Source organism: Anguilla anguilla, chromosome 9 (assembly GCF_013347855.1).
Source record: "Anguilla anguilla isolate fAngAng1 chromosome 9, fAngAng1.pri, whole genome shotgun sequence".
NCBI classification, from domain to species: Eukaryota; Metazoa; Chordata; class Actinopteri; order Anguilliformes; family Anguillidae; genus Anguilla; species Anguilla anguilla.
In genome coordinates this window covers 29,973,279-29,998,249 of record NC_049209.1, presented here as the reverse complement: position 1 = coordinate 29,998,249, position 24,971 = coordinate 29,973,279, and the positions used below count along the sequence as shown (strand labels likewise).

Below are 24,971 nucleotides of genomic sequence, written 5' to 3'. Positions count from 1 at the left end.
AACATCTGGACCTGCAAACAGCAGCTAATATGATAAGACAAACGACCGGTCTGCAGGTCTACTGCAACAGATGGTGGCAAGTGATGAAAAAATGCTCTTTGACTCCCGACGTTTAACTCTCTTCTAAGAAATGAAAGCACTCACAGACGCTTGAAGGATCGCACAGACAGTAAGCGGACTTCAGAACTGTCGCAGGGACCTTCAAAATTAGAATCAAGTACAGTTCACCTAGATCTCAACCAAGTGCACACAACAGTTTTAGAGGGATGATTGTACTACACTGATGCTGAAAATGCTGTGAAAATCGAATATTTATTTTAAATAGGCTTTTGCTGTGTGTTCCATCATTAACGTGAGAAATTTAGGAAAGATTTAGGCAAGGAGAAGGACACAGGAATATAAATCAACCTGGAGCTTACTTCTCATTGCAACCTATAACCACGTGCCCATTACAGTTCCTGTGCAACCAAAATATCATATCATCATTCAGACAACATCCATTATGTATCTGAGGTGTTTATAATGTGAGGCAGTTTAATATATTTTTGTATTAGCTATCTGTTTACTGTACTTCCTACGCATATACAGACATTAACCACTGGGCTTGCTTTTGTTGTTGCAAGTAGTTAGTTATCAAACAGATAATTATGGAAAATTTCAAACTTAGACAGGACACAGAACAATTAACCAAATTTTTAAGATTTACTTTATTTTTGCACTTTTTAAATAGATCAATCCTACTTGTTTCTGTATAATATTTTAATCCAAACCCTGCTACCTCAGCTGTGGCAAGAAGGCATTTTTAATATCTCTTTGGGAGAGATATCATAATGTTATCATGTCTTTGAGGTATAATTGTAGTGTACGGTACAGGTACTCTAATACTGCAGTGCCTTAGAGGTATAATTGTACTGCATGTATTGTAATAATTGCAAAGCATCGTAGAAGTATGATACTGCAGTGCTGTGGAGGTAAATAGCAATGTATTATGCAGCTATGATACTGTTGCGCTCCACAGTTATGTTTTTTTTCTTTTTTACAAATCAATAGTTATGTTACCCCTTTGCTAATACTAAAACTAGCATTTTCAGCACTGCTTCTCAGTGCTTACTATACTCTCTGGTACTAGTATAATATTTAATATATCAATTTATTTAAATCAGACTGGAGTCTTCGGAAAGCAAGAAAACCTCAATATATATGTACTTATTTTTTTTCCATGATCTTGTCATGGTATGATGGATTTTCATGGATGAGCTAGCCATGGAAGGAGACACATCTTCTGGAAGGAGCTGGAATTGGATCAGTTGATGTGATGTCAATCGACATGACTGGGTGATTAATTGGAGCAATGGTATTGATCATTTTACTTGGTTTAACTGGGCAATGTTATGTTAAAAAATGCAAGCTTTGTGTTTGTTTCAGACATTATGTGTGAAGTCAACATTTTTTCCAAAGTAGCTGTCTCGTCTGCATTTTAATCATGAGCAGGAGGCCAGTAGATCCTTCTTGGATAATTGTTGGACAATTATCACATAACATCTCCCCTGTCATCCACATTGATCGGTCAACTGCTATGTAACAATGTGTCCACACTGTCACATACTATAATACATTCAGTGGTTATTAGAACCAAAGACATGTGACAGTAGCCATTTTTTAGTGCTGTGCTCTATCACAGTCTTTCTAATTGGTGGGAAGTAGCCTACACACATGAAAACGTGCAGCTATGTCACCTGCACAAACCAGAAGGGTAGTCATAACAATGAAATGGTTTGTAGTAGGGGTAGGCAACTAAAAAAAAGGAAATAGATTTTTACTGACAAACTTAAATGATTAATATAAGGTGTGATCTTTGCAACAGAATTTAATCATGGCCAATGTTTTTACAGCATCCTTAGTCATTATTTAACAATGCTTTGTATAAACTTGTCCATATGAACACACATTATTTATCATCAACAGAGTTTGTTGGAACAGACAGGTTTTTTTCTTTTTCTTCACAATATTTGGAAAGATTGTATTATCTCTGTCCTGCAGCTCCCCTGGTGTCATTGCAGCGCTGTTCTTTGTGCAAATAATTTGTAATTGAGGAGTTGGGCAGAAAAGCTCTCATCAAATACTATAATCAAGTCGAGAGGGAGATTTCTGTCAAGTATGCTCACTTGCTTGGGGTCAAAAATCCTAACGGCCTCAGGGAATTTGTGCACTGGTCGAAAAAGGGTGGCTTTGAAGTGCATCGGGGTTGTAATATATTGTCAGTTTTTCTACGGGACATTTCAGAATTTTTTGATGCATTGGCTATTTATTGTTCTGACTTGTGCCAAGTGTCCGTCCAGCCAGTGCTTGTAATTCATTTTTAGGTTGTTTGGTCTTATTGAACGTTTCAGGCATTCTGATTTCTCCACTCTTGCATCAATGGGTCATTTCAAGTAAGCAATGTTCCATGAATAAGGTCAGTTGTGCCCCACCCAACCCACAGCTCTCTGAAATCCACGGCCTGTGCCAGTGCGGCTGTATTTGGTGAGATGTCTACCTCCGTGTCCACTAATGTCAAATATAATTTGAGGCACCGAGAATGGTACGGCCCGGCAGAATGCCAAGTGGCCCGTTTCATTTTGCATGGCTCGGGGGGGGAGGGGGGAGGGGGGGGGGTGTTATCGGCGCCTTTGTACCTTACTCAGGTACTGCGTTCCATTATAAACGTTGTGTGGTGCAACATTCTACTTGGACGATGCTTTAAAACATTTTTAACAGCTCCCAAGAGTTCAGGGAAATCACTTGACCACATGCCATTCTGTTTTGCCAAGGAGATTGCCCTCCTATTGAATACATGTTGTTTCAGAAATGCATGCAATTTGGGGTTATCCAGTTTTTCTAGTTCAACATATGCACTCAAAAAATGTATTGGTCAAATTGAGGATGAAATCTATCCACCTCACTAAAGCTCTCTCCTACCCTGCTGAAAGATGATTTTCCCTTGTTGTTGGTCGCCATACAACATGAGCACAGTTGATGTTTTTCATTGTGTATGTGGATCTGTTATTTTTCTTGTGCGTGTATGGATAAATTACAAACTGTGTATTAAATCCACCTGTGTGCACTGTGCTAGGAGAATACTGATGAACTCAGTGGCTAAGACTTTCTTTGTTCAACATTCTGGCTGTGTTTATTTGCCTTCCTCTCCTTGTGCTCGGAAAACAAATTGCTTTTATGAGAGTCACAATTAACTTCTGATCATGTGATTAGTCTGGTGTTTGTGCTAATCCAGTGTCTGTTGGGACCAAACGAGGATACAGATTGTCATGTAGGTTTAAATCTCAGTGGGTCACATGTCTGAGAAAAAAAAGGTGACCTTACGCATTATACGCTTTTGTGTTTAATCAAATTAACCCAGGCTGACTTTGTTCCGAACCAGACCTTTGATTAAATGGCGACAGAAAAGGTGCCTTTATCTTGGAAATAGCAAAGGTATGATGTTTAATGCTGAACTTTGCAGCATAAAAAGATGTGGAATGAGAATTAATATAACAGGATGCTGGGTGGGTCATCCGGCTAAGGCACCACGCTGTGGTATATGGATCAGCCCCACAGTCTCAGATTGAATATGGACCTTGCCAGTGCCGACTGTGGCTAGTAGCTCCATAGGGTAATGTTCAGTCAGGGATCAGTGGCATAATTTCAATTTCAAAGGTGGAGGGGACACAGGGGTGAATGGGAGTCTGACGGTCCTCCCCCAGGAAAATTCTGCTATTGAGGAAGTCAATAACACATTTCAGTGGCTTCTGAGAAGCTTGATGCCTAGATTAGAACAGATAAAAAAAGATATAAGCTACTTTATATCTTAAACCTGCCACCCCCCTCCCCCCGTTTTATCATTATCCATACTTGCGTTCATCAACGTTGAAGCCGTGTATGAAAGGTCCTTCAAGTCCACTCTACTCTATTCAAGCTTAGCATTAGTCTGCGGTGTGAAACAAAGCAGACTGGTGACACCACGTTTTGGAGGGAAACTGCTGTTGCCCACACTCTCCCAAATCAGCGGTGGAGTTTGCGCATGAACACGGCTGCAGTTGACAGCTGGCCATTCCAAATTAGGGAGGTGATTGGACACGCTCAGCCCCAATTTTGGTGCAAAATTTATAAAAAAAGAAACAAACAGCATGCAATGAAAGATCTGCCACAACCTTACACAACCTTTTCAAAACAATCGCATGCATGCGGCAGTAATACACACCCACACGGACAGCTCTTCACACCTACAGTCATGTGGCCAGTGGTGTGTGGTAGGAGTGTAGGGAGCCAATCTCCGTGCACGAGTGCATGCGTTTCCCAGTGTAAATGAATCCTACATTGCCCACTGCGCACTTGCAGAAAAGACTGTCTCTGAGGGACCGTGATAATGCCCACAGAAGTCATATTAATCCAGACACAGCCATACGGTCAGCACCCATACGCAAACAGGCAGTTTGACTCATTTCAGTGGCATTTGTCAACACGATTTACAGCTTAATAGAAAACAGAGTATAAATAACACCTTTATGTTATTCCTGAATCTGCGAGAGTCCTGCTTAAACTAGTTTTTGATAAGACGGTGCTGACAGGTAAAGTAGGTACACTCATATTCGCCCATAACCTGCTGCACATTGGACTGATCAGCTGAGTCTACATGAAGAACCCACAGGAACCTCCCTTACCTGCAGTGTTCATGCTTTCAGAGGTACAGACCCTACTTAAAATCTGAGTAAATATGAGTTTGTTTTTTTTAACAAAGAAAGTTATACTCATTAATTGCTCATTCATTTTTCCCCCTAAGTTTAGCATTGTGGTAGTGTGGGGTATTTTTTAAGACAGATAGAAAGCAGAGAGGGTAACAGTCAAAGGACGGACTATAGCTTTGGTAGGGACCAGAACCCCACCCTCGCAGGGGTAATTGCGTATGACCGAGGGTCGGCTGTCCTGCTGACAGCGCCGCAGTGTGGGCTTTTAAACACCAGGGGGCAGAGTTAATGTCCCGATGGGGCACTGGTGCTTACCCTGAGTGTGTTTCAGAAAGTCTGCAGTAGTGCAAGTGGATAACATATGAAACTGTACAATATGCAAATGATGCTTCATAAAATAGTCTGCTATAATAGTGATTATTTGATACTACTCATTTACCTTTATCATGTAAACATGTAAGTTGTAGAGGCTTTATTACACTACATACAGTACATTGTGTAAAGTTGAGTGAGTGAATTAGGTAACTGATGATGCTATCCTTCCCTGCAGTCAGTGGCCCAGGTTTAGGCCCCAATGAGAGATTTAAGTCCTGCACAGTAATGTTATGGTGGGAACTTAACCCTGTAAACAAACCTCCCATACTATTCACGCACAAGACATTAAACCTAACACTGCTAAGTTCAATGTAGTGGAGGACTGTAACCCATCATAATAACTGCCAACACAACATTGTTCCGTGCTGTAAACAAGATATATAGCGGTGTTTCCACATTTTAACAGTATTTGTGTCTGCCTATCATCATTTGGCGTGTAACTGAAGACATAAGCCGCGTTTCCACCAAAATTACCCGGAACTTTCAGTCCCAGGAACGACTTTACCAGGAACTAAAAGGTTCCTTCAGCCAATGGTTGTCTGCGTTTCCACCGGGGTCTAAAGTACCGCGAAGATTAGGCAAATTAGCCCACTGACGTTGTCGTCGGTCCATCTGTCATATGATTTCTTCTGTAACCCCATACTACCACCGAAGTAGCCTACATTATTTTCTAATAACCGGGACAGCCCGGAGGGGTTTATTCCACTTATATACAACGGGTTACCAACAATGACTATATATGGTTACTTTTGTATTTATTGATTTTCATATATCCTCTCAAACACATTCATTAACAGCAGAAAACATGCACACGTTGTAAACAATTTGCTGTTTTATTACTTTCTCGTCGTCAATTCCATATAGGCTAATCGCAAAATGACAAGAATAGAACGAAAACTCGGACTTGCGTGAAAATGTAAATTAGTAGTGGTTCAGCCACCGTTTGCTTTCCTTCGAAGTTACTGCTAGCCGAGCAGCGAAGTGTGCCCTCCAGATGCGAACCATGCACCATAAATGAGTCCATAGTCTTCCTGGTCTTTTCGTGGAATTGAAAAATGGCAGTAAAATTGAGTAAAATTACGGCAGTCTGAAAAAGCTAAAGGGAAGATTACTAGAATTAACCTGTTATTTTACCCGGATAAAAAGTGCGGAAGGTGATTTCCAGTTTGCTTGTACTGTATCACCAATGTTAATTATGCAGAACTACCGCATACCTCACATAACTGTATCAAACGTTTTGAGTCAATTACAACGGGCTAACAAAGAAAATCCGGAAGAAAATATTCAGCAACCGAATTAATCCGTTTGAATGTTTTGGTAGCCTACGTAATATGCTGTCCCAGCACGAATGCTTAGCATTTTATAAAACGAATACTAAAGCAAGAAAAGAACAGAAGAGCACACGTTATAATTCCAAGACGTTGACAGGCTATAACCAAAAGTAGGCTACTGCGCCGCATAACATACAAGTTTGATTTGAAGTTATTATGAAAATAAATTGGTTTGCCGCTGCATATTTTCAAACATGGCGGGTAATGGCGGAAAATAAATACAACACAAATGCTACGAGTACTCGACCAATCAGAAATGTTCAGCGCTGCAAGCTCCACCCAAAAGGTTCCTGTACTTTCGGAAAGTACTACCCCCCGAGCAGGAACGTTTTGGGGGGTAAAACAAAGCCCCCAGAACTAAATTTAGACCCTAGTTCCTGCGGTGGAAACGCACTGAGTTCCTCAAAAGGTTCCTAGTTCCGGGGTATAGTTCCTGCGGTGGAAACGCGGCTATAGAAACAGACTATTATTTTTCATTGAGGAGAAACTTTCTTGAATGCAGTAAGAGATGGAGTCACTGTTACTGACGTTATCTGTAGTTACTGAAATATATGTGCTTAAGTGTATTGCCATTATTTGTTGACTGAGAACCTACAGACACACACAAAGTAAAACACGAGTAAACCTAAATTAAAAGCTTGTGGTTGTGTAACTGCAGGTTTGGGTTTGAGCTGTGCAGGGACATTTGGGTGAATAATATTTTGAATCCCTTTGAATGTAGCGAGAGACCAGAGGTGCTCCTGAAGAGGGTGAGATCTCTGGGTTTGCCAGATATGCTGCGTCCGCTCAGCTAAAGAGTGAATGTGTCCTTAAGTCTCAGAACGCTGCCTGCACACTGTCATCTCAGGTTAAATCCTGAATTCTGCTTCTGCACTCACTTCTGCTGTCTGCCCTGACAGCAGGTTTTTTTTTAAAAAAAGACTCCCTCCCTTTCTTGCACTTTCACTTCCTCTTCCTCTGTTTCTCCTTCTCTGTCTTCCCTCCGTTTCTCCGGCTCGATTTTTTTCCCTCCTCCTCTGTGTTTTCACTCCTGTTCTTTTCCACACCTATTCTCTCTTTCCCTTCTTCTGCCTTCCTCTACGTCCCCCATCTCTCACTCTCTTTCTCCCTCTCTCTTTATCTCCCCCTTTCTCTCTCTCTCTTCCTCTCACTGTCTCACTCTCTTTCTCCCTCTCTCCCCATCTCTCTCTCTCTTTCTCTCTCTCTCTCTCTCTCTCACTGTCTCACTCTCTCTCTCGCTCTCTTTCTCCCTCTGTCTGACACAGAAGCAGATATGAGGCTGTGGGACGTAACTGGTCCCCAGCTGTTGTCCTGTGCCATGAGACTGATCAGGTGTGTTCCCTGGAAGCCATTCTTCCAGTGCACTGCGCTGACCCGGCTCATGGCCTAATTAGGCAAGTGAGCAGGACCCCAGCACACAGCAGACTGGGGCGACCGTGCGGAGGCTCCACGCCAGCTCCCGGAGTGTGATTCATGTGACTCATTACACACTCTTAGGAACAACGGTTCTGAAAGAGCTCTGGTGAGGATGACGGTTCTGCGCTGAACCTTGTCGAACGCTTTGCCAATTGAACAGACCCTCTGTCACCAGTATACGTAGGGCTGTAGGGGAGTGTCGGTATAAATGCAACGTATCATAAATGCAACACGGTCAATAACATTCTGCCCACTGCTGCCACAGTAGCCATTTCAGGTTTGTACGCACGTAATTCAGTCCTCTATCGCGTGCCAAAAGAACAGGGCAATTTGGCAAGCTTTGCTGGAAATATTTCTAAAAAAAACTGTTTTTGAGCGAGGTAAGTAAAACTCTGTTCCAGAAGTAGTTCTCGGATATAAGGCATTATTTTTATTAGCAATAAATCAAATCATACATCATTTTAAGCAGTCATCCGTCCTTGAAAAATTTGTATGGCTTCCTGACTCAATTTTAGCGGGAATTGTTTGCAAGGTGACCAACAAAACACGATGTTCCCGTCTATATAAATGTAAGAGCAGTTGCAATTATGCTGCCTCTGAGTTGCTCCAACAAACTTTGGAGCTTTTTTGCTGTTATATGCTTACAGAATGCCCTCTAAAGAGAAAATGAGATGGTTGGTCCCCAGGGAGGTCATGGAGAGGGCTAAAGATTTGGAGAGTAGTGGCATTAGATGGTGTTGAAAACCATCTACATGTGTCCTTTTGGGGAGATATTTGGCATTGAAAATGTTTAAGTTTGTTCAGTGTTTGATGTTGTTCAGCTAATTTGCTTGCTGCATTGACATAGCATCATCTTCTGGAACTGATAAACGGAAAAGAAACAGCCACCTGGTCAAAGGCATTTATAATAAGCACACACCGGATTGGTCAGTATAGTAGGCCGTTTGCTTTGAAAAAGAGGAGGTAGAAACATTACAATTCAGCTGAAATTTGGTCTCAGTTAGTTTTTGTGCATTTTGCTTCTCTTGATTAATATACTTGCCATTTACCAATTAATCAACTGGCTGATCATTACAAAGCTTCTCACGTTTGTGTCTCATGTTGTTGCATTGTTTTTCCTTATGGCATATTATAAAATGTAAATGATGAGAAAACATTAAATTCAGTGAAATTTATTTAATTATTACAAATACACTTTAACTTTAAAATGGTAAACCTTTTGTTAACTATATACATCACACCAGTTCTGACTGCAGTGTGCAACAAAATATAGCAAACAAATATCGCAATCATGAGTAAAACTGCGTAATCGGCACAATTAAAACTGTTGGACTTTGTCTTTATGTGGTGAATAGGCTATATGCCTAATTTGGACATAGAAAATGATTACTTATCAAATAATTGGTGGGCATTAAATAATGATTTTCTTATGTTGAAAAATAATGCTGCCCCAATATAGAATTGGGAATAACTGTCTATAACCTTTAGATTAGTCAGCTAATTAATTGCGTGACGGTTAATCAATGAAAGCAAATGGAAACCATTTGAGAGTAATGACCGGTTTAAAGGTGAGGTGTCTGCCTATATTTCTTATCCATCAGCTGCCGCTGTTCCACCTTCATCCTGCTCTCCTGCTCGTGGGGCCTCTTCAACATCCTCCTCATCCTCGTTTTCACACTGGAGATCTCACTGTCATTCAAGTATAAAAATTAAATGGACTCATATTCAAAGCAGATTTTGAAGAGTTAAGAGGAAATAATTTAGAGTTTGGTTGAAGAAATGCAGAGACTAAATGGAATGGAGGGCCTTGGACGCTGTGCTGGAGTGTGGCTGGTCTGTCAGTCCGAATATTCAGATTTGAGCGAAGGAGCGTGCTCTTGTCGGGGGGGGGGGGGGGGGGGGGGGGGGGGCGTTTGAAGTGTGATGAACAGGTGAGGCGGGGCGTCCGACGTGGGCGATGCCGTCACATGACTGACACAGCTGGAGGCACAAAGACACACTTCTCACCTGCCACTCAGACTCCTAGAGTGTTCAAAGCACACAGCAGGACCGCCTCAATGGCTCAGCCCTCAGCATGCAGTTATTCTTCTTCTTCTTCTTCTTCTTCTTCTTATTATTATTATTATTATTATTAGTAGTAGTAGTAGTAGTAGTAGTAGTACTATTATTTGAGCATATAAATGCCAATTTTGTGGCAATTAATATATTGATACAATTTACATTATTTCAGTTCCAAATGCTGTGACAGATTAGTGCCTGTAGTTAATGAGTAGGTCTCATAAACAATGTAAAACTATACTTTACTTGTTCATATGTGTTCAGTGTGTTTTTCCTGTCTGTGCAGAAAGGAAATGGAACCTGAAGGAACCAGGATAAAAACAACCTCAAAACAGGGGCTCTGCTGTTTTATTAATAAGTCTGGTTTAGCATGTGTACTGTATATATTAACATGCGCATGTTTTAGTTTGTGTGTCTTAGTGCGCATATATGTTGGTATGTATGTGGCCTAGAAATGTGTTTTAGCATGTGTGTGTTTCAGTAAACTGTTGTGTCAATAAGCGTGCGCTAGCATTTACATGTTGGCCTGACCTAATGTTGCATATTTTTCCCTTAAAAACCCTTGCGTGTGAAAGGATTGGCTTCCATGTTGTTCTGGCACGGCTCGTACATCCGTGTTTGAACGAGCAGAGGAGGCTGAATTATTCAGAGGCAGTAAATGTGTAAGGGAGACGTCTGTTTGATCTCGGTAAGCAGGCAGGTCCTTTCAGAGAGCAGACAGAGGAGAAGGAGGGCTCGCCAGGTGGCGGATCCATGCTGGGCCCATATGCTCTCTCGCTATCTCATTAATGCCCCAATACCCCTTCAAGGCGGGTGGGGGGGGAGGGGGGTGCAATGGCCCCCAGGGTACTTAGCGTGCGGAGGGTACACTGGTCCAGGAGGCATTGGGGGTGCAATTGTGGGGTGGTGGGGAGGAGTTGTGATACGAAAGGTGAAACATGCCTCGCGACACAGTGAGATTCACTGGGGGACAGAGTTTGCATACGTGACAACAGCACAAGTGCACAATCTGTGCCTTGTTCTGATATGATTCTCTCTTCAAATGACAGTTGGGCCAGAGCAGACGTGTGCTGTGCCATGTCGTCATGGTTGATATCAACGTGGCCCAGTCCTTCAGCCGGACCACTGAGGCCTGCTGCCACTGGGAGTGCTCCCCACGGCTCCTCAGGCACAAAGAGCTCACAAAGAGAACACAAAGAGCTCCCATCATGCACTGCTTTCCTTTTTCAAAAAATGTCCCTGGAAGGAAAACAGCTGGAAGGAACACAGCTGGAAGATGTTTTTTTTCCCCATTTAAACATGTTTTACCTCCTTTAAAGGAGGAGCCAATATCAGTCCTAATGCTACCATTTCTTGTGGAGGGAGAATGTGATGTAGCACCTTAATAAAATAAAAGAGGTAATATTATTTATGTGATGTGGTGCGATGTGACGGGATGTGATGTCATCCGCCGTGACAGCTACCCCTTTCATATGGGTAAAAAAACATTAACATCATTGGTGCATTGGCACAACAGTACATTGGTACAACAGTTGTGGCCCAAGTGTCCCTGTATCCATGCATGTTGCTGTACGTACCCTGGCATACAGTCTCCTCAAACGGCCTGCCACCTATTTGTATATTTTCACTATTGTGGTTTGAATCATTATCATTTTATCCTTTTTTTCAAAATGAAATGGTCATCATGTCATAGGTAAAAATTCCTAATTGATTGAGTTATTCATTCCATGGTGTCAGGGAACAAAGTTGTTCACTCGAGAAATCATTTAGGAACCACCTAGGAACCATTGTCGGGTATCTGCAGCTAACAGAAGACATCAGCTGAGGGATCTGTTGCTATCTTAAGCAACTAGTTTTGCAACCATTACGCAAACATTTTGGCGCTTTCACACTTAAAAATCCATTTTGTCACAACCATTGTGCCAAATGCACTCCGCAGCTGTTTGGAAACCCAGATTTGATTATGGCCGCCGAATCTGTGTGTGGGAACAAGCGAACATCTCCCCACTGTTCCAGCAGGCAATTAAAGCGCTCATTTAGTGTGCTGATCAAACCGATCTCTTTCCTTTCATGTTTCCCGGGTTCAGTCGCTGTGACAGGGGCCTCTGTAAGTGCTACTTAAGCCGCGTTTCCACCAAAATTACCCGGAACTTTCAGTCCCAGGAACTACTTTACCTGGAACTAAAAGGTTCCTTCAGCCAATGGTTGTCTGCGTTTCCACCGGGGTCTAAAGTACCGCGAAGATTAGGCAAATTAGCCCACTGACGTTGTCGTCGGTCCATCTGTCATATGATTTCTTCTGTAATCCCATACTACCACCGAAGTAGCCTACATTATTTTCTAATAACCGGGACAGCCCGGAGGGGTTTATTCCACTTATACACAACGGGTTACCAACAATGACTATATATGGTTACTTTTGTATTTATTGATTTTCATATATCCTCTCAAACACATTCATTAACAGCAGAAAACATGCACACGTTGTAAACAATTTGCTGTTTTATTACTTTCTCGTCGTCAATTCCATATAGGCTAATCGCAAAATGACAAGAATAGAACGAAAACTCGGACTTGCGTGAAAATGTAAATTAGTAGTGGTACAGCCACCGTTTGCTTTCCTTCGAAGTTACTGCTAGCCGAGCAGCGAAGTGTGCCCTCCAGATGCGAACCATGCACCATAAATTAGTCCATAGTCTTCCTGGTCTTTTCGTGGAATTGAAAAATGGCAGTAAAATTGAGTAAAATTACGGCAGTCTGAAAAAGCTAAAGGGAAGTTTACTAGAATTAACCTGTTATTTTACCCGGATAAAAAGTGCGGAAGGTGATTTCCAGTTTGCTTGTACTGTATCACCAATGTTAATTATGCAGAACTACCGCATACCTCACATAACTGTATCAAACATTTTGAGTCAATTACAACGGGCTAACAAAGAAAATCTGGAAGAAAATATTCAGCAACCGAATTAATCCGTTTGAATGTTTTGGTAGCCTACGTAATATGCTGTCCCAGCACGAATGCTTAGCATTTTATAAAACGAATACTAAAGCAAGAAAAGAACAGAAGAACACACGTTATAATTCCAAGACGTTGACAGGCTATAACCAAAAGTAGGCTACTGCGCCGCATAACATACAAGTTTGATTTGAAGTTATTATGAAAATAAATTGGTTTGCCGCTGCATATTTTCAAACATGGCGGGTAATGGTGGAAAATAAATACAACGCAAATGCTACGAGTACTCGACCAATCAGAAATGTTCAGCGCTGCAAGCTCCACCCAAAAGGTTCCTGTACTTTCGGAAAGTACTACCCCCCGAGCAGGAACGTTTTGGGGGGTAAAACAAAGCCCCCAGAACTAAATTTAGACCCTAGTTCCTGCGGTGGAAACGCACTGAGTTCCTCAAAAGGTTCCTAGTTCCGGGGTATAGTTCCTGCGGTGGAAACGCGGCTTTACATACACGAAGGCCACTTGCAGGGCACGCACGCACGCATTCCAGTCCCCGTCACCTTAGCTATTGCTAGCGGGAGCGGTCGAGCATCGGGTGTGCATTTGCAAGTGTAGCACCTCTGTCTTCATGTCCAAGCGAGTGCGTCCGTTTCTGTCAGTTTGCCTGTCTTCCATTAGCCATACTTTCCCTTTGTTATGGTCTTTCTTTTGTTTCTTCTTCCATCACACTTACTCTTCTAGCCCTTCCACAGGTAATAATACAAATCGCTGCACTCAAGTGGTGCTTGTTGCTCCGCCATCGTTGGGCTTTGAAGTATTTTATTTTGGGCCTTGTGTGACCTTCACCAGGCCTTCACCCTGATGAAGGTGTCTCACATACACAAACACACACACACACACACACACACACACACCCAAACACACACACACATACACACACACACACGCACATACACACACACACACACGCACATACACACAATCAGACACACAATAAAAACGCGCAACCACAGATACTGCACATGCACGTTCAACATGCAGCCGTTAACACCTTGTAAATGTCTCCAGCCTGACGCCCAAACTAAACTGATATGAACCAGTCGTAGAACAGGAAACCTCTTCGGAAAATGAAGTTGTTTTTTGAAAACTGCGTTAGTCGGGCGCGGTTTCCCATCTGGTCCAGGTAAGGAACCGGCGCTCCAGTACAGCGTCGGGAAAATTGTGATGCGGGAGACATGGCCCTTCAGATGACAAACCAAGGTCCTGATTTATTTTTGGGGAGTTGCACAAGTCCAGCCACATCCTGGTGCTGCACAGCCCAGCAAACCGCCCATAAAAGGAGCTTCTCTGAGCGAATTGACAAATAGCAAGAATAAAATGAATCAAATCTTGGTCTGTTGCATGGACGGTTAGATAATGTGCTCCAAAGATAATCTCGGGAAAAGAACACAATAAAAATGACTACGGTAAACCCTCATTCATTTTTATAATTTTTTTTTGTGAGGATTTTGGTGAATCTCTTCATCTGTCTATAAAAGGTCATTTCCTGTGATCTTCAAGCTTCTCTCTCTCTCACACACACTCGCCCTCTCTCTCCCCCTATCTCTGGGTCTCTCTCACCCTCTCTTTCCCTATCTCTCGAACTCACTCACCCTCTCTCTCTCTCTCCCTCTCTGTCTGTCTGTCTCTCTCTCTTTCTTTCTCTGTCTGACTCTCTGTCTCTCTCTCTCTTTCTCTTTCATTCCCTCCATCCCTTTCCTCTCTCCTAGAGGGCAGTTATTGGCTCACCGGGCGGGACCCAGGCGAACAGTAATAGGCGATTAACGCGTCCAAGTCCGCCCTGCCAAAGCAAGCCATCTTCCTGCCTTCATACCGGTTCCTCAATCTGTCCCTCTGAATGAGCAAGCAGAGACGGTCCCTTTAAATAATTAAGCTAATCATTAATTTTACGAAGTCATTAAAGTCTCAAACAAAACGAAAAATGATAGACTCAAAGTACTTCGCTCCCCCATGACTGATGTTTATTTTATGGCCGAGCGGCATTAATAATTTAGTACTTGTGGAGCATGTTGCCACTGGAAACTTTGAGCATGATTCAGTGCTTTCATGGACACACTGACAGTATAACAGAGGGTGTGGGAGACCCAGGTCGGAGTACACATAAGGCAGCCAGCTGGGGCTCATTCCATAGGTGGTGTGGTCAGAACAGCACAGCGCATACGGTTGACATGTCCTGTATCAACTTTAGATCTGGCAGCAGATGTTTTAGCCCGCTTGCAGGCCGCGACATCGCAGCTGCAATAATGACATCGATCATATCAGCCATTAATAAGGCCGCCTGTCAGCAGAGTTTAATCCCATTCTAATCTGATAAGTCTTCAAAGGCCAGGGTCTGCACCATCCCAGTCAGCTGACTACAAAATGATGACATAACCACTTGCCTCAAGCACAAAATGGCCTCAATACACAAACAGCTTCACCTTGCATAGGCTATTATTTGGCACAACAAGGTTTCCTTTGATCTCTATTTTCAAATACTCTTCTTTGGCTGGGCCTGGCTTATTGTACAGCAACATTGAAGTAGTACTTGCTTCAATAAGTGTTGCAGTACTTCTTGTACTGGAAACATTGAAGCAGATTTGTTACTATTTGCTGAAAAGTTAAATATAAATTTCATTGACTGAATATGAAAAAATTGATATCAAATCTTGTCGAGCTTATCCATATACAGAGAGAGAGGCACTCAAGCGGAATGTTACTGTGTATGAAGTTGTGTGGTAAAGAAAATGTGTTAACGTGTGTTAAGGGTACCTTTAACACACGTGCTAGCGTGCGTTAAGCATGTATGGTTAAGGGTGTACGAAAGTGTGCGCTAAAGCAGGTGGCAAAACATGCTCAAGTGTGTGTTAAAGCGTATGGTAAAGTGTGCAGCACAATGTGCGCTAACGTGATAATGGGGTTAGCGCATGCAGGAAAGCGCTGGCACAGATGTCCAGCATCGCAGACGGCGGCGAGAGGGTGCCCGTGTTGCTCCAGAGCTGCGGGCTACACGTGTGTGCGCAGAGATACGCAGTGTGTACACGGGGACGCAGGGCCACGAAACGGCTCTTATTCCGCACGGATGGCTGCTACATGGAGCGAGAAGAGCGCCGGAGGCTTCTGCTGATTGGCCTGCTGGCTGAAGGCCACTCCTTGCTCTGCCTCTCTGAAGCGGCCCCGCCTTGCTGGGATCAAATAAGACGCAGGGCTCATTCTTTCACTGCGATAAAGGGCCATAATCTCTATGCTTCTCAGTATAGTGTTATGTAGCACTACGCTGTCTCAGTGCCGTACTGCCGTACTCTCTCAGTGCTGTACTCTCTCAGTACCATAATCTCTATGCTTCTCAGTATAGTGTTATGTAGCACTACGCTGTCTCAGTGCCGTACTGCCGTACTCTCTCAGTGCTGTACTCTCTCAGTACCATAATCTCTATGCTTCTCAGTATAGTGTTATGTAGCACTACGCTGTCTCAGTGCCGTACTGCCGTACTCTCTCAGTGCTGTACTCTCTCAGTACCATAATCTCTATGCTTCTCACAGCGTTATGTAGCACTATACTGTGCCAAACTCTCAGTGCCGTACCACCATACTCTGTCAGTGCAGTACTCTCTCAGTACCATACTGTCCTTACCTCTCTCAGTGTTGTGTAGTGCAATGCCATGCCATACTCTCTCAGCGCTGTACTCTTTTGGGGCCATACTGCCATACTCTCCCAGCGCTGTACTCTTTCAGTGCTATACTCTTTATGCCTCTCTCAATATTGTGTAGTGCTACGCTATACTGTCCCTCACTGCCATACTGGACACTTTTAGTGTCATTCAGTGCCACAGTCCCTATATGTCTCAGTGTATTATAGCGATATAAAACTGGACTCACAGGTAAACAGGCCTACAGGTAAACTGGACTCACAGGTAAACAGGCCTGCAGGTAAACTGGACTCACAGGTAAACAAGTGTGCAGGTAAACTGGACTCACAAGTAAACAGGCCTGCGGGTAAACTGGATGCACAGGTAAACAGGCCTACAGTTAAATTAGACTCACAGATAGACAGGCCTGCAATTAAACTGGACTCATGGGTAAACAGGCCTGAAAATAAACTGGACTCAAGGAGAAACAGGCCTGCAGGTAAACTGGATGCACAGGTAAACAGGCCTACAGTTAAATTAGACTCACAGATAGACAGGCCTGCAATTAAATTGGACTCATGGGTAAACAGGCCTGAAAATAAACTGGACTCAAGGAGAAACAGACCTGCGGGTAAACTGGATGCACAGGTAAACAGGCCTACAGTTAAATTAGACTCACAAATAGACAGGCCTGCAGTTAAACTGGACTCATGGGTAAACAGGCCTGAAAATAAACTGGACTCAAGGAGAAACAGGCCTGCAGGTAAACTGGATGCACAGGTAAACAGGCCTACAGTTAAATTAGACTCACAGGTAAATGGGCCTGCTGGTAAACTTGTCGCACATACATACAGATTTGTGTGTTTAAATATTAAAATTTTCAAAGAAAGGTATTTCCAACAAAAATGTATGAAAGAAGAATTTTGTTCTGAAAATTGGGGAAACCCACATTTTTCATTAATCGCCACAGGGGTCTGAAGTGTTAAAATATTTCCAATAATTATTTGACTCAGGTTTGATGCATGTGTGTGTGTGTGTGTGTGTGTGTGTGCGGACATATGCGCTTGTATATGAGTGGGGGGGGGGGGTGGCGGTTTGCTCATTAGGCAGTGTTGGTATCGGGGGGGTTCCACCCCCTAGCTGTCCATCTGTCCTCCCCCTATCTTGCTGTGTGAGTGTGAAACTCCACCTCGCTGCCCAGAGGGGCTGACTGTCAGAGACCGAGGGTACGAGCCGTGAGTGGCACCCGCTCTCCTCTTGCGTTTTGTTTACGCTCTGCTCTGCTTGTGTGAGGCAAGATAATTACCTCTGCGGTGCTCTACGGGATTGCACACAACACGCGGAAATGTTATAAACACCTCATCCTCTCCGCACGTTTTCACGGTCTGCCTCACGTCCTCACAAAGATATTACCCCGTCATAACGCCTCAGAGGGTGGGCGAGAGAGAGAGAGAGAGAGAGAGAGAGAGAGAGAGTGCGATACTCCAGGCACAGCACGCGTGTGTAATTAAGCAACAATATCACATGTCCCCCACTGTCTGCTCCTGTCACACGCAATACTCAGTGCGTCATTTGATGAACAACACACAAGTTGCAGCTCAATCTCTGATGTGGGCTTTACCCACGTACGCTTCTCTCCTGCTCACCTGTGCGATTTACCTATATATGGCTCTGTCCAGCTCATCTGTGCCGTTTACCAACATATAGCTCTGTGCTGCTCACCAGTGTGATTTACCTACATATAGCTCTGTTCTGCTCACCTGTGTGGTTTACCTGCAGGCACATCCCTCCCACAGTTGGTCTCTTCAGAAAACGCTATTCCTGTGTGGAATGACTAAGACTCAGGCACTGTACGTTAGTTACGGGAGGATGGGGGGATGTGGTGGAGCGGGGCCTGAATGACATTGTCTCATTAACCCAATTGTTCAGAGACAACAAATTTGCATCCATTTGAAATGATCATTAGAAGGAGCCTGGCCTGGGCCTAATTTAGTTTCCTCAGGGTAAAGGGGGGTGGGGGTGGGGGGTGGGGGGGGGAGGTTTGGTACAACACAAACACACTCCTCTCCCACCATCAAATGTGCACTGGACAGACCTGTACCACCTTGTTGTAGCCTTATTCTGGGTATGGCCCTTTTCTAGAGCGCGCCATGAGTTTGCTCCACTGTCCCAATGTCACTCCTGCCCCAGTTAGCTGAACCTAATGGGTTTTAGTGAATGTCCTGGTGGTGCATGAATACACAATGGCTGTGTTCCAATCTGACGTCTGCTGCCTGCATGTACAGCAATGCAAGCCAACGTAAGGCTGCATTGACTTGCATTATTGTACATATAGGCAGCAAGGTTGTAATGTAAGGTTGTAATACAGGTGTATCTCCATAAGAACAGTTTTGTCATTACCATAATAAATTTTATTTTTAATGTCATTTCATTTGATATGGCAAAACAGAGTGTTAATCTCAGAAACAGGTGTAATTCAGAGTCGCTCTCTGGTTTCACCAGGTCACAAAAGATATGTGTTTAAAGTGAAAAGAAAATCAAGGACAAGCTTAAGAGCATTCCAATTTCGCTCAAATACTTCAGACATGAAATGTAGCTAAAAGGACAGTGCAATTTTGCGTTTGGACAGCACTTGAACAGCACCTCAGAGACAAGGCGTGAGAACGAAGGTGAGGTTAAAACACACCTGAGACAGGAAAGCACAGCTGTGGCCCCGGCCCCCTGCCCCACCTCCCAACTCACGCTCGGTCACATTAACATGAGCAGTCTTTTGGAACAGGTCACAGCTGGGAATGCTTAGCTTTGCGTGTTTGTTTGTCAGTTCAGAGAGGAACCACACGGTCTAATGTTCCTCCTCACTGCAGAGTGAAACATCAATATTAGCATAATAGTGTGTGTGTTTGTGTGTGTGTATGTGTGCGTGTATGTGTGTGCGTGTGTGTGTACGTCTGTGTGTGCCTGTCTGTGTGCATATGTTTGTGTGTGTGTCTGTATGTGTATGGTTGTGCGTTTGTGTGTGTGCGTGTATTTGTGCGCACGCGTGTTTGTTTGTGTCTGTGTGTATGTTTGTGTGCATGTGTGTGTTTGCTTGTGTCTGTGTGTGTATGTTTGTGTGTGTGTATGTGTGTTTGTTTGTGTCAGTGTGTGTGTGTGTGCGCGCATGTGTTTGTGTGTGTGTGTCTGCGTTTGTGTGTGTGAGAATATACAAGCATTCCCATGTCATTCCTCTCATGTTCAACCTTTGCAGTAATGATACTGATACTACAATGTGTCTGCCAATACTCCAGGTGTTGTTGTTGATGAAGAAACAGGGCGAAGTACAGGTGGGCTGTACTTTTGACTCCAGTCTAGAAGAGGCCTTCCTCACTGAGGGACTGAAGGATCAGATTCTGGTGTCAGCCCTTGAACACCTTGGCTATGGATGTAGATTTTTAGTATTTATATTTGGCGGCCTTGGCAATGACCACAGATTAGTGGTGAGAGGTCTGCAATTGGCTGGAATGCCAAAACTGCTGGCAAAGCAGCTGGCAAGATACTGTTCCATGTCAGCAATAATAGGCAGCTGCCATATTCACCCCTAATGAACCTGCACGTTTCCATGTCATCGTTATGTGCTGCATTGTGTGTCTCTACTGCCCTTTGATTTTACTTTAGTAAATGGAAATGAATAAAAGTATTAAAATGTGTGTGTTTGTGTGTATACTTGTTTTTGTGTGTGTGTGTTTGTATGTTCATATGTTTGTGTGTTTGCATGTATTTTTGTGTGTATGCGTGTGTGTGTGTATGTATTTGTTTTTGTGTGTGCGTGTGTGTGTGTGTGTGTGTGTGTATGTTTATATGCTTGCAAGTTTGTGTGTTTGTGTGTGTGCACGTGTGCGTATGTGTGTGTGTGTTTGTGTGTGTGTGTGTGTGTTTGTGTGTATTCTCTTGCGTGTAGCCAGGCACTAATAGTACAGTATAACTGAAAGCATGAAGCAGATTTTAAGTGCATTCCCACACATTGCTGCTGTTTACAATCCACACGACTCCCATCCACCCAACACCAGCCAACACAGCCACCATCTAAAAAACATCACAATCACAAATACTATCATCACCTTTCACACAATATCACAACCTCCCCCTCAACACACACACACACACACACAATAACACAACCCCCCCAACACACACACACACAATATCACAACCTCCCCCTCAACACACACACACACACAATAACACAACCCCCCCCAACACACACACACAATATCACAAGCCCCCCCAACATGCACACACACACGCAGGATCCCCATCCCCACAACACCACAGCCAAACAAACACACCGAATCAGAAGCCAAATTAGCTCAGAATACACTCCATCGAAAATGCCCAGAAGCATTGTGCCAGAACCCCTTATAATGAAAAAAATCACAGTCAGCGAAGAACCAACAACATAAAACAAAAACGGAAATGCATTGAAAACATATTAAATATTAATTAGCAACAAGCTTGTTATTAATGCATATTTAATATGTTTGTCAATGGATTTCTGTTTTCATTGCTGTATGTAATTAATTTACTTTCATATCCACCACAGAACTGCAGAGATCATGCACATATCCTACAAATTTCAAACCTTTCCTTCACAAAAACTGGGCTTTGAGAGACTACAACTGAATATTTAAGGAAAAAACAATCACAGTGGACATTTTTGTTATATCCACAGGATTATTTCCACTGTATCATCAAACATGATGAATCTTGCTCATTTCCCTCAGTGTAAAATAAGAAATGTTTTTACCATTCCTTTTAATATAACTCATTAATCCGTACCGATTGTTTCAATACACAGAATTAGGTACCTATAAACCAGGCCTGCGATTGCGCCTTTGCTTTTTGCATTTGGTGTTTTCTCCATTAATGAATAAATGTATTGAACAGACTGTAGAGAATAAAGGGTGAGTGATTTATGGGGATATTTACCGGAATACCTCCTTCGCTCTGGTCTTTTCTGGAGCGGTGCCAGGGGAGATTAATTAGAGTGTTAATAACCTGAGGCTACAGTGCCTCTATCACTGATGAGCTGGAGGGGGGAACCGCGGTGAGGAGATGGGGTGCATGATACGCCACCGACTCAGGGCACCCCAACATCGAGCCCTCGCGCACCGACACGTTTAGCCACCGAAGGAACGGGCAGTCTCCTCCAGCCTCAGCCACAAATCAAAGGCATAGTTTCATTTAGCGCTTTCTAAAATGTGCTGATTGATTCATGTAATCATTACCTTTTTCTTTTTGTAAATACGATGGAAAATTCCACAGATAATGCAACATAATTACAAATTCCTGTCAGACCCCCACTCCCTCCTTAACCCCCTCAGAAATCTTGCATTATTAATGTGTTTCATAAAACAATGCCAATATGCCTCCAACAAACAACATATTTAACATTTAGTGTGGACAAACAGTCCCGCAGAGAGAAAGAGAGGGTGAGAGACGGAGTGAGAGAGAGAGAGAGAGAGAGAGAGAGGAGAAAATTAAATAATCTATCTTGCGCACCAAGATGTTTTTCCCAGCTCTGAGAGTGAAGATCTCCACAGCCGGAGAGAAGGACGATAAAGCAGACTCTTACCTGTGGTGCGTTTCTACATTCTGGGTTCGGGGGTGTGCGGTGCGCTCCGCAGAGCTCAGGCTGGGGTCCTCATGGTTCCTGAGGAAACGGGGGATCGGCGTGGAGATGCGGGGAGGCGGGCACACACGCAGGGCTGCGCAGGGAGACCCCGTCTGCACCCACAGCATCTCCACAGCGCCTCTCTCCTCCTCTTCCTCGCACCCCAACCCCGGCGGTCCTGGCGCCAGTCGGCCGCGCGCGGGAAGGACACGCTCAGAGCCGGAGAGGGTACGGCGACGGCGGCGGCGGCGGCGGCGAGGCTGACAGAGCGAGGTGCTCCTGCGTTCTCTCCCTCCGTCTGGCGCAGCTCATTCACCCATCCTCGGCGCTGCGCGGCGTGGGGTGGGGTGGGGGGGAGCGCTCGGAGTTCTGCGGCGTGCGCTCGGTGCGGTTGTCAAGGTATCGGTTGGAGCGCGGTCACCGTGGCGGCAGTGTCTCCTGCTATGCACTGTTGCTCTCTACTGAAACAACGTTCTCCGTGTTCCCTCTCCCCCTCTTCCCTCCTCCCTTCCCTGTCGCCCCTCTCTCCCTCCCTCCCTCCCTCCCTCCCTCACGCCCTCCCCCCCTCCTGTCGGCTCTAGCGTCAGGTTGTTGTGCTGCTCTTGCGGTCGGCTTGTCTCCCTCTTACCTAACCCTTCCTGATCCTGCTGGATTTGTGTGTTTCTCTGTGATCTCCTCTCCACAGTCACAATTCATCAAAGCTCCTCATGCCCTCACCTGTACTGCTCCTTCTGCCTTTTACCATATATGGTAAAGATACACAAAAAGATTCCAGCCCCCTCCCCCATAAGCATACTGTGGGAATAGAGAGACAGAGTCTTTTAGGGATGGGAGAGATAGAGTGGTATATTAGCTGTGAGAGATAGAGTGGTATATTCGTTGTGAATGATAGAGTGGTATATTAGCTGTGAGAGATAGAGTGGTATATTAGCTGTGAGAGATAGAGTGGTATATTAGTTGTGAATGATAGAGTGGTATATTAGCTGTGAGAGATAGAGTGGTATATTAGCTGTGGTGTACCAGGACCGGGAGTAAAGGTGCAGTTTGAGGCTCTGATTCAGTGTCCCAGAAGACATGCATTGGTGTGAGACCGGTGTGTCATCAACACAGTGATGTTTACAGTGTTAAAATGATAGCACATTGTGAAAGGAACCCCACAAGCTGCATCAGGGGACCCCATGACGTGCAACAGACCATCTCCTGAGACTCACTCCAGAACGTTCCTTCACTGGTCCCTGGTTCAGACCCATGTGACCAAACCAAAGACTGCATAGTAATCTGCTAGCGCTCCAACCTCTCTGCCGCGCACACACTTGATTCCTGCAGCCCCTATGGATCCTCAACAGCTACAGTCCAGCAGGTCCCCAGTCTCCACCCTCTCCATAGGATGCAGGACGGCTGAATCCATTCAGTAATTGAATCAATTAAGTAATTAAGGTCTTGGCTGCAATGAAGGCCTTTTTGTAGTCATTCTCCCAACACAAAATGGAGCGAGATACACTTATTTATTGCTCTGTTTAAAATTAAATTAATGTTCCGTAAGTGCGTCATGTGGTATATTTATTTATTTATTTATTTATTTATTTATTTATCATGGCTTTGTTCCACATCAAATGAATAAATACAAAGGGGACAGTGTAAAAACAAGACCAAATAAGTACTTCTCCATTTCATAATAACTTTAACAATCAGTGCCTGCCTGGTTTACCGTAATAAACAGAAAGATCAAGAACAAAATTTTACACGATGAAGAAGCGAGACGCTACGGACAGCTAAGAGGAGAAGAAAAGAATAAGCAGAGTGAAATAAAACAACGGGGAAAAGAGGAGAGTGCAGGCAGGCTCTGAGTCCCCGCACATACAGTACTGCGACAATAAGCTTTTTACACTCACACTCGCTGAGACAGACTGCTGCACGGACTCAGCACACGGGTTTGGAGGGGCTTATGAATATGGTAATATCAAACTCTCTCGCTCTCTCTCTCCCTTTCTCTCTCTCTTCTATCTCGCGCTCTCTCTCTCTGGCTCCCTCTTCTACCTCTCTCTCTCTTTCTCTCTGGCTCTCTCTCTCCCTTTCTCTCTCTAGCTCTCTTCTCTCTCCCCCTCTCTCTGTCTTTCTCTCTCTCTGCTTGCTTATTTTGGAGGAGTTGCATTTGCTCTCTCTCTGAGCAGGTTTAGAACATGAATATGAAAAATATCGAGCTGCAGCTGGAGGGCACTGACGGGAGCCACAGGGAGAGACACCAATGTGCTGTCTGTCCACTTTCTGAAAGAGAGAGAGAGAGACAGAGAGAGAGCAAGAGCATGCATGTGAGCTAGTTTCTGTGAAACATTCGGATACTGAAAATATTGCAGTGAAGACAATCACGAATTGGCTAAAACTGGAACAGTCTTAATGGGAGTAAGGGATGCTTGTAACATCTACAGCTATATTTCTCGGGGGCTGATGTTTTAGCCAACAACTGCGTAATGCAAAATAGCACAATAAAATGTATTTACTAAGCATGCACAAAGGTATTTGTATGTATTAGTGTACTAGATTTATGCCTGCATAGTATTAATGTGGAATAGAGGATTCATGGAAATCATTATAATCCAACCATAATCCTGGTGAGATTTATCAATACTCACAGCACTTACTGAGGTGTTCTTGAGACATGTCACGTGTAAACTCTGTATTGGGTTAAACAGAATTGTTCTGCTCAAATGGCTGCAGTAGTAACTGTTGCTAGGGTCCTGTCTTCCTGTGTCGATCTCTCTCTTTCCTGACTGATTCTGCCTCTGAGAATTGCCCTCCACTCTCC

The 24,971-nt window shown here is 43.9% G+C and overlaps 1 protein-coding gene across 1 annotated transcript in view; it reads right to left on the bottom strand.

Moving 5' to 3' along the window:
• trpc5a (transient receptor potential cation channel, subfamily C, member 5a) overlaps window positions 1-22,658 on the bottom strand; it is a 61,464-nt gene extending 38,806 nt beyond the window's left edge. Inside the window, exon 1 of the mRNA XM_035431879.1 lies at window positions 22,130-22,658. The gene's annotated coding sequence lies outside the window, so the exon portion shown is untranslated. The remainder of the gene's footprint in view (window positions 1-22,129) is intronic.
• Window positions 22,659-24,971: the final 2,313 nt, after the last annotated feature.